Below are 12,361 nucleotides of genomic sequence, written 5' to 3'. Positions count from 1 at the left end.
AAGTGCAGACACAAATAAACAATTCAAGTTAAATTGTATATATCTCCGATGATCAGTTAAAAAATTTAGTACTCGGGGCAGTAAGATTACTCAAGAAAGTCCAGATAAAATCATTATAGTCAAAGTCACTCGAGAAAGTCCAGATAAAATCATTATAGTCGTTCTCAAGATAGGCCCGACCAAGCAAACAGGCAGGCAAAATTTTAAAGACGTGTCAGAACAAAACTGCCTTTCAAACAATCTTTATTCACCTCATCAGAACGTATTTATTTCGAAATGGGAGGTAGACAACAAATTATATATATTTATATTGTTTATTCTAAGCTTCCTTGGGTGGTTGTAGCTATACGGGATCCAAGATACTTGATCTTATCAGACGAATTTATTTCGAAATGAGAGGTAGATAACAAATTACATTTATTTGTATTGTTTATTATAAGCTACAAAAGATTATTTAAAATAAAATATAAAAGGCAACTAACTGATCTAACAACGCACAGCTCTAACCATTTGACGGATCGGGCTGAAATTTTGTACAGCTATAACAACGTAGGCATCCGTATAAAAAAGGATTTTTGTAAATTCAAATCCTGAGAGGGTTAAACGGGGGAGGAAGTTTGTATAAAATCCTTCTTTTATCAATTTATTTTTCAAGTTTCTACCGTAAAACTTTGAATTTAGGTTTTCGATGAAATAAAGCTATACGTGTTTCACAAATTTTAAAAATTCCAACTCCAAATGCTAATAGGGGATGAAAATTTTAAAGTTTCTGATCTTTTAAGTAATTTACGTTCATATTTTTCTATTAGCAGGAAGACTTTTTTTTAAACCTTTGTGGTTAAAATTTACCAAGTCAAAGATTTAAAAATACGTGAGCGTAGCCGCGGGCAAAAGCTAGTTTCACATAAAATGCACGTAAAGAAATATCAGGATATTCTCCGAAGAATAATATTTTTCCAAGAAATACAAAACCGTTTCTGTTACCGGTTATAAAATTTTCCGTACGTTATCTCAAAGGCCATAAATAAGCATATAATTATTCTTTTACTGTGAAATGCAATCGATACCTTCGAAATCAAGCCCCTTGGGTAGTATAAAACAACCCTTCACGAGATATCTGTGAGAATTTGGGCACCTTTGAAATTTTTCTCATACGTTTTTCCGAATTCAACTTTGAAATCTTCTGAAAATGAAACATCACCTCACTTACCTTTGGAGTACTACGAAAATCTCGAATCTCGGTCTTGATAGAAACTAGAAATAAGCACTGATACCACAACAATAAGTCTGAACACACGATTCCGATACGCGGGCGAAAAATCGCTTTTCCTCTACGATCAAACGTCCGGCCAACTCGGGAGCTGGATGAATACTGGCAAGCGATGAAAATGTGGAGGAATACTGTTCCTAATTAGTATTTTCCAGGAGAGCGCATGTGTGTGAGAAAATCATGCAACTTTTCACTCTAAAGCTTCAACATTTTGGTTTGTTTTCGCTTGTTATAATGTTCGTATATTACATTCTCACGACAAAAATGTTACTCAGCATACAATTCCGTAGTTCGGAAAATTCGAAACACCTATGGCAAATTATTAATGGGGTTTTTAATCAACTATTTATAGTCTAAAGAGGCCTTTTCAACTTGAGACGAGGTTAGGCTTCGACGTGCCCTTTTCAAATTTCTAATTGATTGAAAGTTTATAGAAGTCAGTTTTCAAAAGCTTTGAAATTTTGAATTAAAAATGTTAATAACTAAGTGACCGGTGGGGGAATAGAAAGGATATAATTCTACAATTTATGGTTGTATTATCAGCCGTTACATAATCTATAAGCATTGAATTAAGAACACATAGAATCGTCATTCAGCCATTTTTGTATGTAGTGCATGCATTGTACCCAAAAACAGTGAAAATGCCCGTGCACGTCTCACTTAACACCCGCGGAATGTTGCTAGGCCACAATTTTTTTGCCACTTTCCCATTTTATAGTGAACATTAGCGGTAAAATAATTACTGTCATCTGCTTAATCTGGTATGAAGTGACTAAAGTTTGTTCGAGGAACCGATCTAAAGTGGAGTGGTATAGCTCGTACTTATGATGCCTGCGCCCCACCGTGGGACGCTAATTTGCTTATCATATCTATGTACAGTGCATCGTTTAATTTTTTAGTTCAACTAGCAGGTCCGCGACTACGTCCGCGTATCCGTCAACCTTGAAAGATAGTCATAGGTTTTCGCATGTGTTTTTAACAATTTTAAAGTGGAACAATTCCGTCATACTTATAATTTACTTCTTAACTCGGCTTAACGTTTACCGTTTATCTGCATCGCATCGGAATCACTCAAAAGGATATTTTCTGGTGTTTTTGCAACATTTCTCATTGAGTAACGTAGGTAGCTATTGGTAGTAGCGTGATGTTATGCAGCTTTAATCCGATAAATAGAAGAAGAAAAAGAAACACTTTATTGCACGTATAACATACAGGAAAAGAAACAGTAAGGAGTACGCAGTAAACAACATTGTTTACTCATCATGTCTACATAGACATGCAAAGCTGGCCTTATTACAGCAAGCAATCTCTCACAGGTAACATTTGTAACAGTTACAGCAAGAGAACGTGATAGTGCCAAGAGTGTTGTAATATGTACAAAAATACCAAAATTTATAGATAAACGATATACATAATTTAAATAAATATACGTAGTAATATATAAATATAAAATATAAATAATATATATATATGTTTATAACATACATAATATATTTACCAGACGGTTTCCAAGGCGGGATCGAAGAAATAAAGCTAAAACGATCCCTTAAATAAGAGGGAGATAAATGACTATTAAGAATAGATGCATAGACTATCCAACACAAAGAAAAAATCCAATTCGAACCAGCAGTTCCAGAAACAAACTTGTTTTTGCGTTTGAGTTTTCTTTTATTTAAAGAACAAAATTAAAATTTGAGATTTTCGTACAATTCAATCAATTAAACCACCAGAATGAGCCCGCAGATTTTGACAATTCAAAGTGTACACTGTCATATCTTAAGGCTAACTTCAAGGTGCCGGTTTTTTTGTTACGGTGTGCGCGCGCATCGTAAAAAAATACTCTCACCATTTTTCCCTAACGCGCCAAAAGAAGTATTACTTCAAAAAAAGGCTTACGCTTGACGACGGTTTATCATGCATGATGGAAATAAATGATGTCTATGACGTTGCGCTGCCTTACAAAACGCCGATTCACCATTGCCTTTAAGATACTTAAGTTATTCGTAGCAGACGACTCAGGCATTGGTGGGATATTCATAGCTTACTTCTCTAGTGTTTTACAGTAATAATGGACTGACTAAGTTGATGGTCCACCTGATATTAAGTGAAAGACCATCGTCTATAAACAACCGCCTTACTCGAAAGGTTAGTGACATCTGCATATCGTTTGCGAATGGTGCAGAAGTCATTTGTGGGATTGATTTTATGCTTTTTTAATCTGATTTCCAAAGCAATTTTGGACCTGCCAATGCATAGGTTTAAACAATGTGTTAAAACACGTTTAATTAATTGTGGTTACCAAGCGATTGCTGAATTTCTAAACGAAAAGGTGGCTTGGAAGCAGGTTCCGCTCTCATCTCTCAAAAGATAAAAATTTATTATATATATATTTTTTCATTGAAAACTGTAAAATGATGTTGAAGAAGAGCAATTGAAGAAGAAACCTAGTTTCTTGCCGGCTCTTCTCGGTAGAATCTGCGTTCCGAACCGGTGGTAGAGTCACTGCAAACAGACTGACTTGACGCTTCAAAAGTGCTTATAAACTGGGGCTACTTAAAATAAACGAATTTTGAATTTTTTGGAATTATAAACAGTGAAACTCGCGAGCTATGGTGATGCGCTTGTTAAAAATTCCCTTAGAGTAGAGGTAAAGAGAGATGCAGAGCTAGACTCTAGCATCAAAGTTGTCAGGAAAATAAGGACTGGTAAAAAAGGTGTGGTTTTCCTACAAAGGAATAAACAACATAAAAGATGGGGATTCCATGAAACCAAACTGTCGTATTTCTCTTAAAACGATATTATAGAAATCAGTTTCAAATCATTCGGAAACCTAATTCGAGGAAGAATTTCGCAAGAAACCTTTTAGAACTGCTGTAATTCTTTCGATACACAAAAGCTTAGAGTTTGTCTCTAACAATCAATCACACAAAGATATATTATTATATCTTTCAATAAATTCAAATTCAAATTCAAAATTTCTTTATTCATGTAGGCCTATCACAGGCACTTATGAAGCGTTCATACATATTTGTTTACATAATTGTAAGGGGATGGTGATAACTTCGTTCGCCAACTTAAATTTAAAGCTACGAGGGTTCCAAACGCGCCCTGGTCTAAGAAGAGCCCACAACAAACTTAGCCGGGTAATTTTTTTTTGTTGGTATCACCATCTTCCAGTAAATTTATTTTAAGCTATGAAGCTAGAGCAATTCACACCCAAGCTTTTTTATCGTTTAAATAATCCATAATATTATAATAGGATTTTTCTGTAAGCTTACGTTTTATGTAAACTTTGAACTTATTGAGAGACATCTCAAAATAAAACATGATAATAAGAAATAACATCATATAGCAAATTATCTGAACTGCAACTAGATCTTACAAACAATAGTTATAAAGCTGCTTTATAAAATACACAAAACCTTAGAGTTTGTTATATGAGGATCGTTGTTCATATGAGGAACATGGATTCAAAATTTTTTGTGCGAGTTGATTGGATATCAACTGCATAAGGACGCACCGCTCAAGGTGTCTCGCAGATTCGGGAGGGAATAATGGCGTTAACAGAACTCTGCTTAAGAAGAGTCCGTTCTGACTGAAATAGCTGCAAACTAAAATAATAATTCTTTATTACACCCCAAAAGAAATATATTAACAACCGTTAGTTTTCTCGCCAAGATCGGCTAGGCTAGCCCGTTAAGGTAACAAGGACTATATTTTTCAATTCCTTGCTATTACACGTACCAAATTTTATCTAGATCAGTGTAGTTGTTTAGCCGAAGAAACAAACAAATAAACAATAAAGACACACTTTTATATTAATACACTAGCTGACAATTGCGACTTCGTCCGCGTGGATTAAGATTTTTTATTCCCGCGGGAACTCTCTTTTTTCCTGGGATGCTAAATTGTTAATCTTTCCACGGGAGCCATTTGAGAGATCGGTATAGAAAGTACATGTCCTTTTCCATAGCATAGGTGACATCAGTGGCGTGCACTGGATTTCTTATCAGGGTATGCATACAGCAGGAAAATTGCATAAAACGGCAAAAATCCTCCTCATATACGAGTTATATATCGATTTTAGGGTAGGCAGTGCTTTCGTGCATGTATAAAGTGCACACCACGGGGTGACATACATACCAAATTTCAAAGCTCTCTGCCTGTGATTTAGTTCGTAAACAATTATAAATTTTCCCTCGTGAACTACTTAAGGATAGAGGGTGGAGGATAGAAGGTAGCCTATGTTCTATTCCATGTCAAAAGCTACATGCATGCAAAATTTCATACAAATTCTTTGAACCGTTTTTCATGATTGAGTCACAAACATCCAAACATCAAAACATCCACACTTTTACATTAAATAATATTAGTGGGATTACAAAATTAAAGCTTACACTAGAACACAAGGTATTTAGAGATACTCGTAGTTCTACTTTCCAAACTGATTTAGATTATTAATGTAGAAAACTAAATCTTTGGAAATCTTTTCTTCAACTAATTTTAGCTGGATTTTAGACTAGCAAACAGAGGATTATGTATAATAAAGAGAGTGTCTCAAGCTAATTTATAATCCGGAAATCCACCCCTAAATGGGGGTTGGAAGATTATAAAAGTTCCAAAAGGGACATTAAAATTTAGGAGGTAAGTTCCCTTTACGGTGTGGCCTGTAAGAAAGGGTTTACTTAAACTTCACCTCAGTAGGGTGAAATGGGTGTTGAAAGATTGTATTTTTTAAAGTTAAGTTGTAATATTTAAACCTGCACTAATATTAACAGTTTTAGGTCATTTGTAGATATTTCCAAATACTACGGTTTCGTACCAGTTACTTCTTCTGTTCATCTGTCTTTTTGTCCACTACCAGCTCTGTGCGTGGCAGCGCGGGGTTGCTTCTCCAGTACCTTGGAACCCAACGTTTACAGTCTACAGTTCTCCGAGCCCCGCACATTGCCATTTCAGCATCCCTATTCATTGAATAAAAACTACTAAAAAAATAAAATGATTTAAAACAGAAAGCAGATGAAGTCGCCGGCAAACACTAGTTTTTTATAAACATGTTGAGTACATTCACTTGATAATAACAATTTGCGATAGAAAAACGCTCCTTTGGTGAAGGAAAACATCGTGGGAGAAATTGCATTTCTTGGAAGGAAATTTTCCGATACGTTAGACGTAATAGATTAAATTGCAAAATACCTCGAGCTGGAGGGCTTTTTTGTAGAACTCCTTGCAAGTGCAATTTACTGGATTGGATTCTTCTCTGGATAATTAGAACAGAGGGGACAATGCGACAAAACTGTTGGCAAAAAACTTGGCATCCTCAACAAGGTCAAGCGGTACTTCACGCTGGCACAGCTTCTGACACTGCACTCAGACCAAGTTCTGTCATGCATGGAGTCATCATCAGTAGTCTGTAACAGACCACAGATGAACTAAAGATGCGCTAAAAAAGATACGCCATTTGAACGACTCAGAAACTGCAAGGCTGGTCTATTTAAGTTACTTTCACAGCATTATATCATTTGTAATTTCATCTTGGGTTAATGCTGCTGATATTGGCACTATATTCGTGCTGCAGAAGATGGCTGTTCGTGTGATCTACAAAATGGGTCCGAGATAGTCATTGAGAGATATGTACGCATCAAAAGTGCCACCTGTGGGCCTATTTGAATAAATATATTTTTGACTTTGACTTTGATAAATTTATTAATTTTAAAATAATGGCAGTGTAGGCCGTGTATGTAATACATAATAATAAATAGCTGGAACATCCTGTGTAAAGTTTACTCAAACGATAAAGTGCGATTATTTTTTATATTTCTTTAGAACTACCCGTCATATTTTGTATGTAGCTTTAAAATACTTTACCTACTTATAATTCCGAGCGCTTAACGGTGAATACCGGTGTACGGATAAACCCGACTGGGTTTTTGTTACGCCGTAACAGATATTATTATGATAACATAAAAAATGTTTATTATTTTATTATATTATATTAAAAAAAATTCATTAAAATAAAATAAATACAATACATATTTGAAAATTGAATGTATGTTCGTAAAATAATTTAAGAGAAAACGTGACTGCAATTATATGAACATTAGAAATAAGAATAAACTTACCGTGCAATAACTAGGTCGCATATAATTCAGAATTCGTTTAAAGCTTGATTCTTTTAGCATTGTGCTAAAAGAAGGTCCTTTCAAATCAAGAGTAAGAGTAGACATATTCTAGGCAAACGCGCTCTACCCTAGGACGTATCGCAATCGAGATATATATTTAAAAACATCTGTTTAGTGATTGTACCATCATAATACATTCCAAAGCACAACGTCGCTGTCCTCAGGAGACGCTCATCAAAGGCATTAATCAAGTATTTGATGAAAACAGGCGTTACTTTAGTAGAGTCACTACAAACAGATTTGACGTTTTATAAGTGCTTATTAATTAGGCCTACTTGAAAATTAATTTTGAATTTGAATTTCGAATTTGAATTTTGAATTTGAATTTTGAATTTGAATTTTGAATTTGAATTTTGAATTTGAATTTTGAATTTGAATTTTGAATTTGAATTTTGAATTTGAATGTTGAATTTGAATTTTGAATTTGAATTTTTAATTTGAATTTGAACTCCATGAAATACCATTGTTAAGAAACAATTATTCATTGTCAACATCCCCTGAGGATGCTCCGGTTTCGGAGCGAAACGTGCGTAGAGGGTACATTGCCGAAGATCTGTTTCTCGTGGAGCATAAGGATTGAAGAAATTATAAATCACACCACACAGATTCTCCTGCTTTTCGCGGAGTATAGCAAATTAAACATTGACATCTTCGTTCTGTCTGAAGGTAGCTACAAAAGAACTGTTAAAAAAGCTCTTCAAGCTAATTGAAATATTCGTATTATTGCCGAGTACTTATCAATATTAATCAATATTTATAAATATTATTTTCTCTGATTAGTCATTTAGTCTTCTGAGTTAAATGTGCGTTCTCTTTCTTTCCTTTCTTTTATATCAATAAATCAATTAGTTTTTCTATTACTTAGTTGTTTTTTTTTTGTTTTGTATCATTTTTAGTAGCACAATAGATTTTTTGCATTAATTTTTGATTAGGATTTTTTATAGTAAGTGTTACTTGTATCTACGTCGTTTCGCCCTACTGCTCCTAACAATGTTATGTGGATAGTGTTGTGGATTACATATTAACCCAATTTTTTCTTTTTCTTAAATTAAAGAGCTATTGTTGTAATTTTTTTCTGTCCCAAATAAATAAAAAATAAAAAATGAAATAAAATAAGCTTGATTTTCATGGTTTTTAATCAAGTAGGCATTATTTAGCTTAATACATTCCCCGCTATTCCTCCAAGAATCCCACCAGGTTTCTAGCCTGAGAATTAGCCACAACTCGAAGCAATTTTTTTCAGGTTTTTTTTCAGGTTTTCTGGCACGTGATTGTGACTACATCCTACCAAGCAATATTTCTTTTTTCCTATTCCACTACAAGTTAGCCCTGGACCTCAATCTCACCTGGTAGTAAGTGATGATGCAGTCTAAGATGGTAGTGGGCTAACCTGTTTCAGAGTATGATAGTCATAATCCCCTGATCGGTGTCTACACGAAATCGCACCGGAACACTAAATCGCTAAGCGGCACGTCTTTAACGGTAGGGTGGTAACTGTTGGTTTATGTTACAAATAAATACAAAAACTAATCTTCATTTATGATTATATTTGAGAAGGTACTTTGAATGTTACATGTTATAAAAGTAATGTACCAGCGCCATCTCATTCATTGTTGTTCACAGTTTGCTAGGTGATAGACGTATTACCTACCTTGCTAAATATAATAAAATAATAATAATATTTTTGGATAATATTAAATTCAGTTCTATCCATCGAGTCGTTTTTAATCTTCCATAACCCAATTTCTCACAGGTTATGGGCCCAGAACACGCAAATTACGTAGTTTATTAGTTTATGAAAAGTTTAAAATCAAGTGGTTATTTTTCACGCTAATAGGATGGACAGTTTGAAGACAAAGAGAAATATTAAACCATTTGATGGTGAAAAATATAGTGTTTGGAAGTTTAGAATACGTGCGTTGTTAAGTGAATTGAATGTTATAAATGCGATTGACGAAGACCCACAAATTGGATGCGGTGAGTGGGAGAAAAATAATCGGATTGCAAAAAGTGTTATCGTGGAGTATTTAAATGATTCCTATCTTTGTTTTGCAAAGGAAGAAAGTTCAGCAAAACATATTTTAAAGAGTTTAGATTCACTTTACGAACGAAAAAGTATCGCGACACAATTGGCCTTACGTAAAAAGTTATTGTCATTAAAGTTAAAAAGTGACTTTATCCTAATAAAACATTTCGCTGTGTTTGACGATTTGATCACGGATTTATTAGCGGCTGGAGCAAAATTAGAAGAAACTGATAAGGTTGCACATTTATTACTCACACTACCCTCAACTTATGACGGAGTTATAACTGCGATCGAAACATTGTCGGAAGATAATTTGACATTGGCGTTTGTCAAAACAAGACTATTGGATCATGAAGTAAAGTTAAACAACGAAGCGAGTGATACAAGCGCAAAAGTATTGCACGTCGAAAGACGTTCTAAATTTAACAATCGTAAACGGAAGTTTGAAAATTCATATTTTAATAAAAAGGAAAATAAAGCTACACGAAAGTCATACGTTAAGTGTCATTACTGCGGACGTAGAAATCATGTTCAATCTGACTGTTTCTATTACAAACGAATGCAACAGCAAAAATCTACGGAAAGAAATAGAACCGTCCAGACAGTTGACATTAATCAGCCATCCACATCCAACAATTATTCTGGTTTTGCATTTATGACTGGTGAACATCATATCAATGAGCATAGAAATAAAATTACATTTCTACTGGATTCAGGAGCATCGGATCATATTATAAACAGAGAAGATTTTTTTACTAATTTTGTTGATTTACAGCCACCCTTAAAAATTTCAATTGCTAAAAATGGTGAATTTATTTCAGCTACCAAAAAAGGTACTCTACAGGTTACCAGCAACACGGGAATACAAGGTGTTCTCGAAGAGGTGCTTTTCTGTCCAGAGGTACCCTACAATTTACTATCGGTATCGAGAATGCAGCGTGCTGGATTGACAATTGTTTTCAATAAAAATGGAGCGGAAATACTTAATGGTAATACAACCATTATGCAAGGTATGTTAAAAAACAATTTAATTACTTTAGAATTAATGGCTTGTATGAACATAAGTCGATCTGTTTCCCAAGTGTGCAATAGTGACAAAAATAGTTACAAATTATGGCATGAACGATTTGGTCATATTAGTAAATTAAATTTTTACAAATTAAAAATCTTGATATGGTTGAAGATTCAAATCAAATCAATAACATCTTACCTAATGATGAATTATGCGAGGCTTGCATAAATGGAAAACAGAGCCGACTACCGTTCAACCAGGCTAAAGATAAAAGTTACGTAACGCGACCATTATTTATAGTGCATACAGATGTATGCGGCGCAATTTCTCCAACAACTATTAACAACAAAAATTATTTTGTGATTTTTGTTGATCAATATACTCATTACTGTGTTACATATCTATTAACGCATAAATCAGAAGTATTCACTGCTTTCAAAGATTTTGTTGCAAAGAGTGAGGCTAAGTTTAATTTAAAATTAGTCAATTTATATTGTGACAACGGTGGAGAGTACCTATCCTCCGAAATGAAAACTTATTGTGTTGATAAAGGTATAACCTACCATTTGACAGTTCCAAGAACTCCACAACTGAATTGCGTTTCTGAACGGATGGTTAGAACTATAACCGAAAAAGCGCGTTCCATGATAAACGGTGCTAAATTAGATAAAGTGTTTTGGGGCGATGCAGTTTTAACTGCAGTTTATTTAATTAATTTAACCCCGACAAAAGCTTTAAACTGTTCTAAAACACCATTCGAAATGTGGCATGATAAGAAACCACAAATAAAATATTTAAAAGTCTTTGGCTCAACGGTTTACGTTCATAATAAAACCGGTAAAACAAAATTCGATGATAAATCATGGAAAGGTATTCTTGTGGGTTATGAACCAAACGGATACAAAGTTTGGAACCCAGAATGCGAAAAACATGTGGTAGTTAGAGACGTCATAGTTGACGAGAATAATTTTCTACAGTCTAGGCCTGTGCTTAGATCTGAAGGGAATATCGAAAATTCTCAAAATAAAACTGATCCTGAAAATATTTCAAAATCAGTTAAGTCTCGTAACTCTGACAGTCATAAATCAGATAAATCGAAATCTGATGAACACATGTGTCCCAATAAAATTCGCAAAATAATCCATGAACAAACCAACGAATCCGAGCAACTAATGAATAATTCTGAAAGTTCTTTATTAAATGAAAATGAAAACACAGATCATAATTGTGAACTTAGGAGAAGTGAAAGGTTAAAACATTTACCCCCTATTTCGTACTCTGAGGAGAACGAAGATTATATAATGTGTGCTAATTCAATGTTATACAAAATACCAAGTTCATATGGCGAGATTAAAACTCGGGATGATAGATCTCAGTGGGAAAATGCAATTAAAAGTGAATTAGATTCTCTTTTAAAAAATAATACATGGGATTTAGTACCTAGGCCTAAGGGTAAAAATATTGTAGATTGCAAATGGATTTTTACTATAAAACATGATGAATTTGGAAAACCTTTGAGATACAAAGCCCGACTCGTTGCGAGAGGTTTTAGTCAAGAATATTTAACAGACTATAATGAAACGTTCGCACCAGTTACAAGAATAGCTAGTTTTAGATTTATAATTAGTTTTGCCAATCAATTTAATTTGTTGGTTCATCATATGGACGTTAAAACAGCCTTTCTGAATGGGAAATTAAAAGAAGAAATTTTTATGACAGTCCCTGAGGGTGTATTTAATAAAAATAATTACGTCTGTAAATTAAATAAATCTATTTATGGGCTCAAACAAGCTGCTCGATGCTGGTTTGAAGTATTTGAGGCAGCATTAATAAAGGAAGGTTTTCAAAATTCATCAGTTGATAGATGTATT

General features: G+C 34.1%; 1 protein-coding gene across 1 annotated transcript in view; it reads right to left on the bottom strand.

Annotated features, from left to right (window-relative positions):
* Positions 1 to 1,337, bottom strand: part of LOC120623233 (KH domain-containing, RNA-binding, signal transduction-associated protein 2) — a 314,271-nt gene extending 312,934 nt beyond the window's left edge. The window contains exon 1 of the mRNA XM_039889154.1: positions 1,211 to 1,337. The gene's annotated coding sequence lies outside the window, so the exon portion shown is untranslated. The remainder of the gene's footprint in view (positions 1 to 1,210) is intronic.
* Between the last annotated feature and the right edge of the window lie 11,024 nt (positions 1,338 to 12,361).

Source organism: Pararge aegeria, chromosome 1, assembly GCF_905163445.1.
Source record: "Pararge aegeria chromosome 1, ilParAegt1.1, whole genome shotgun sequence".
NCBI lineage: Eukaryota > Metazoa > Arthropoda > Insecta > Lepidoptera > Nymphalidae > Pararge > Pararge aegeria.
This window is presented reverse-complemented; position numbering and strand designations above follow the sequence as displayed.